Genomic DNA, 6,000 nt, shown 5'->3' with positions numbered 1-6,000 from the left:
CCTTGTGCACTACTCTGCGTGTCGCAACAGCCTGACCTGACGCCAATGCCTCCCCTAGACCCGATTAGTCGCAGCCCTCCTGTGAAGAGATGGTTTTGGGTAGGATTACTCCTGTGTACCGTTCCAGCCATCTGGGTGCTTCAAGAGCAGTCAATGTGATCTCTCTGTGGTTCTGAGTTAGTTGGTTAGGAGAACTCTCAATTAGCGGCTCCAAGATGTTACGGGGGTGTCCGTTTTGGAGGCGATTTCCACCTCCAGATCTATAGGACAACTTGCGTAGGCATGGGCATCCACTGAAATTAAAGCCAATCGGGCACTTTCATTTTGGTCTTCCATGTTCGCCAAGTTCGAAGCTCTGCCCACCGTTCACTTATACGTGATCCTCACGCAGTGAAATCACTACTTTCAGAACTGCGTGGATCAAAGGACTTGCTCCCAGCAGGCTCCACGACTAGCACAGGTCTTGAAATTGATTTTGGCCACTATAACAAAATGGGCCAACACTCTTTAATGTCTGTCTGCCAGTGATGTGAATCAAAATATAATGGTACCCTGCAGAAGTGACGTCATGCTGAGCTATTAGTCACACCTGTGAGGCTAAAAACCTTAGGGTCATCTACAGCTCCACACTCTCCTTCTCTCCTCACATCTCCAACGTCTCTAAGAAGTCACACTACCAGCTGCACCTCCTCAGCACTATTCTTCCTTTCCTCTGCTTCCCCCAGATGCTCACTGTCTCCGGAGCTCTGGTTCTCTTTAGGCTGGACAACTGCAACAGCCTCTTTCTAAATCAGCCTGCCTCTACTCTCCTCCCTCAGCAACTCATCTAAAACAGGACTGCAAGACTTGTCCTTGGCCTCAAGTCCAGGGATCGTATCTCTCCAGGACTGACATTTCTGCACTGGCTCCCAGTGGCGGTGAGGATTAAGTTCAAAACCCTCTGCATTGTCCATAAGCCTCCTGGGGCCTCAGTACCTCAAACTGTCTCTCCCTAAATATCTTCCTTCTCAAGTTCTTCATTCATCCGCCTCCAACTTCCTCAGGGCCAGTCGCTTCTACAAACAATAATAGGAAGTGGCCTCCTTGCCTCTCTGAAACTTGAGGAGAACAATCTCCGGTTCTGGAAGCAACTCAAGACCTTCCCTTTTGCTTCTACTTTCTATCCTCTGTTCCCCTGCTGATCTCGTTAGGCAGAATTATATGCAGTACCCTTTGGGAACACCACACACAATTAAGACTACAAGTGACAGTGCAAATTCACCTTTGGTACAAGCCTGTACTACACAGTTAAAGTGGTAGCAATACCGGAGCAGCCAGACTTATCTCAATAGTAAGTGAGCAGTATCAAATAGTTACACAAATGACAGCAATTACTGACTCAAGGTTTTCAAGTAAAAGAATATACATTTATTTCACGCTTCAATTGTATAACATTACACCATGATAAGCAGTCTACAAATCACACTCTCAATACACCACACTACTTCCCTTAAATCCCAGACAAGTTAAGCTCACAAAATGAGGTGGGAGGAAAATGGCATATAGGACAAATGGTTTCCTAATTAAGGAAACCCGCGTCCCTGAACACTATCAACAGAAGGCCGAGGCCTGTCTGTAATTTTAAGGCACTAAACATAACCTATTGGTTTTCACAAGAAGTAATTATACATTTTTAGTGATTTCGTTTTCCTTGCAATAGCAGGACATTTTTCTGAGTTACCCAAATTGATGTCTGACAATTCATCTGTTTATCAAAAACTGTTATTTATTCCAATTTTAACAAAAAACATTCAATATATGATCTGGCCCAATGCGTTTCGAGTATTACTTTCACACAGCAAAATGGCACTCCAGCAATTTAAAAGGGAGAGAAAGACAAAGTTAACTAGAAATTGAACCACACCAACAGGTAAGTACTCAGGGCAATAGAACAAGAGGAACTACAGTGATAGAATTAGGTCGAAAAGGCTTAGGGCCAAAGTCAATAGGACAAAAGTCTTTTGCTCAAGATCACACTGTTCAGGGTAGTTTGCGGTAAAGTTCGTGCCACAGATTCCGGAGGAGGTTAGGTGGTAGAAAAGTTAGTTTAAAAAGAGAAGAAGAACATGAGAAAGACATTACCAAAAGAAATGGCGACTAAACCCAGCCGGAGCCAAAATAAAATGTATTTGGTCAAGCGAGTTTATGTTTGAGGCTAATATAATAGCCTAAAACAATACCATGGTTATATAAGATAACCACGGTAGAAATGTTAGGGAAGTTACCACTGCCACCAGCCAGGGAGCTAAAAACTGCACCACAAGACACACACAAAAAGGGATAGGATGGAGCCCTTTCCAATGATCCATGTAAGATGAGGTGTACTGGGTCTGTAGTTTAAAGAGACAACATAAAGTTAATGGCAACTTTACATGTTTCTGTGAGACAGTAGTCAGGCCCAGAAAAATGGAGTCAGAGGGAAGTCTAAAAGAGAACACTGTGTTACTGCACTGAAGGTGCTATGTAACACACACAAAAATGGTGCTCTTGGAGTAGGTGAGGCTCCAGAGCCCAAGATCACACAAATGGTAAAAACACACAAATCAAAACACATGCAAGAGTGGGAAAAAAGGCTCACACTGTTACCAGGTGAAGAAAATAAACCCTAGAAATCCAGCAAAGCTGCTGAGGGAGTCATTCGGTAAGGAAAATTAGCCATTTATGAGAATTCTCCCTAACATCTCCTGGTTGAAAATGAAACTGCACTGGTTTACCTGGCTACCCTCTGATCTTGGGCCCAGGTCCCCTCCTCACCAGTGCATACCTGCACTGCCCCCCTGGCAACCCTTGCACTCAGGAACTATCTCTGTATCCCTACATCCCCCTACCAGCACTTCACACCTAATGTCTGCCCTTACCTTGGCACTCGCCACAAGCTGGCTGCACTTCTTATTTATTGCCGTTCTTATTTATTTTATTTATTTATCTTGATTTATTTTGTACGGTTATCTTATGTACTGCACTACCCCTCCCCTTTTCCTCTCTGCACTTCTCCCCTTCCACCCTCCCCTGCACTTGTGCAATCTCAATGTCACCTGGCCTAGTAAGATCGCTGTCTCTGTCTTCCCTTTGTTCCCCTCCCTTGCCTCGTCATGCCTTGAAACACTTGTGTATAGGCGCGTTATAAATGCCATATCATATCATGTCATACTCGGCCTAGAAAGGGAATGGGAAACAGAAAGGCAACTATCGTAATAGGCCAGACAACATTTCTGGTAGAGCTGTAGAATTGCACAAGGTGAGGGAGAGGGGAGGTGAAGGGGGGAGAGGAACAAAACAAGCGACTATCATACTACGCCTGATGACATTTCAGATAGTGCTGTATGAGGAGGGCGAAAACATGTGTGGAGGGGAGAGGAGACAAACAAAGTTACTATCATACTAGGTCCAGGGACAATTCAGATAGAGTAAGTGCATAGGAAAAAGTAAGAGGGGGGAGGTGAGCAAAAAAAGGGGGAAGGGAGAGGAGAAGAGAACAGAGAATAAAACAATGAAAAGAGCAGAGAAGCAGAGGCGAGAGCGAAAACAGTTGCAGAGGTCAGTGAGGTAGATAATGTTGCAAGGGAACAAAAACAAAATGTAGGCAAGGATTCACAATGGCAATGGGCACAGCATGATTCAGGGCCAACCTGAGTGGGAGATACAGGGAAGGTCAGGCATGTGAGTTGTGGGGCTTTAGGCCCAGGAGTCAATGTGTCCAAAAAGTCAATCCAAGCATTGGCAAAAGCATTGATGATGAACCCTTCATGAATCAAGACAGATCTAGCAATGAAAAAAGGGGAGGCAAGAAAAGGGGGGAGGGGGGTCACACAGCAACGTCACAGGGGAAACGAGTGGGGGGAGGGGTGGCACATGCAAGCAACATGTGGGGGACAGAGTGGGGGGGGCACACATAAGCATCACGCGGGGCCAGAGGGGGACACAGAACATTATGTGGGGACAGATGGGTTAAGGGGCACAAACTAGCATCACGGGGGGCCAGAAGGGGCAGGGGGGCACACAAAGCAGCATGTGGGGCTAGAGGGGGTAAGGGGCTCACACTAGCATCACAGGGGGCCAGCGGAGGGGGGCACACACAAGCATCATGGGGGCCAGAGGGGTATGGGGTGCACACAAAAACATCACGGGGACCAGAGGGGATGGGGGGCACACACACCATCTCAGAGGGCCAGAAGGGGGTGGGGGGCACACAAACATCTCGGGGCCAGAGGAGGGTGGGCAGAACACACAAACGTCACTGGGGGCCAGAGGAGGGGGCACACACAAACATCTCAGGGGGCCAGAGGGGGGTGGGGGCACACACAAACATCACAGGTGGCCAGAGGGGGGTGCAGGTACACACACACATCATGGAGGCCAGAGGGTGGTGGTCAGCACACACAACAACTCCGGGGGCCAGATGGGGGTGGGGGGCACACACCAACATCTTGGGGGGCAAGTGGAGGGTGGGGGACACTCACAACATCTCAGGGGGCCAGAAGGGAGTGGGGGCACACACAAGCATCACTGGGAGCCAGAGTGGTGTGAGGGGCACACACAAGATCTCAGGGGGCCAAATGGGAGTGGGGGCACATACAAACATCTCAGGGGGGCAGAGGGGGTGGTGGGGCTCACCAAACATCTTAGGGGCCAGAGGAGTGTGGGGGGCACACACAAACATCACAGGTGGCTAGAGGGGATGGGGAGCACACACAAACATCTCAGGGGCCATAGGGAGTTCGGGGGCACACACAAATATCCTGGGGGCCAGAGGGGTGTGGGGGCACACACAAACATCACTGGGGGCCAGAGGGGGGCACACACATTTCAGGGGGCCAGAGGGGAGTGGGGGGCACACACAAACATCTCGGGTGCCAGAGGGGAGGGGGAGGCACACACAAACATCACGTGGGGCCATAAGGGGGACACAGAGCATTACGTGGGGCCAGAGGGGTTAAGGGGCACACACTAGCATCACGGGGGGCCAGAGGGCACAGGGGGGCACACAAAGCAGCATGTGGGGCCAGAGGGGGTAAGGGGCACACACTAGCATCACAGGGGGCCAGAGGAGGGGGGCACACACAAGCATCACAGGGGGCCAGAGGGGGGTGGGGTGCACACACAAACATCACGGGGGCCAGAGGGGTGTGGGAGGCACACACAACATCTCAGAGGGCCAGAGGGGGATGGGGGGCACACAAACATCTCAGGTCCAGAGGAGGGTGGGAGGCACACAAACATCTCGGGCCAGAGGAGTTGGGGCGGAACACACAAACATCACTGGGGGCCAGAGGAGGGGGCACACACAAACATCTCAGGGGGCTAGAGGGGGGTGAGGGGCACACACAACATTTCAGGGGGCCAGAGGGGAGTAGGGGGCACACACAAACATCTCGGGTGTCAGAGGGGAGTGGGAGGCACACACAAACATCACAGGGGACAAAGGGGGGTGGGAGGCACACACAAACATCACAGGGGACAAAGGGGGATAGGGGCCACACACAAACATCACTGGGGACCAGAGGTGGGTGGGGGCAAACACAAACATCATGAGGGCCAGAGGGGGTTGGACACAGACACACACACACTTCTCAGGGGCCAGAGAGGGGTGGCGGGGCACACACAAACATCACAGGGGGCCTGAGGGGGTTGGGTAGGCCCACACAAATCTCTCAAGGGGCCAGAGCAGGGTGGGGGGCAGCATGGCCGCATACCTGAGGCAGACAGATACTTTGTTGTGGGCCTTGGAAGACTGGGTCAGCTCCTGCTTCCCAGTTGCTGCGATTGGCCCTTCTGGACCAGTACAACCAATGAAAGGGGGAGACCGAGGCCAGCACAAGGCAGCAACACCAAGGAAAATGGTGCGGCCACTCAATGGGCACCATGCACGCAAGTGAGGAGAAAGTCAAATACCCAGTCAACGGGTAGCTTCAGAGAAAGAAAGAATGCTCTTCGTATATTAGGCACAGTTCTGTGAAAAAT

This window comes from Ambystoma mexicanum, chromosome 1q, assembly GCF_040938575.1.
Source record: "Ambystoma mexicanum isolate Mex_15411 chromosome 1q, UKY_AmexF1_1, whole genome shotgun sequence".
NCBI classification, from domain to species: domain Eukaryota; kingdom Metazoa; phylum Chordata; class Amphibia; order Caudata; family Ambystomatidae; genus Ambystoma; species Ambystoma mexicanum.
Note: the sequence above shows the minus strand (reverse complement) of the source record.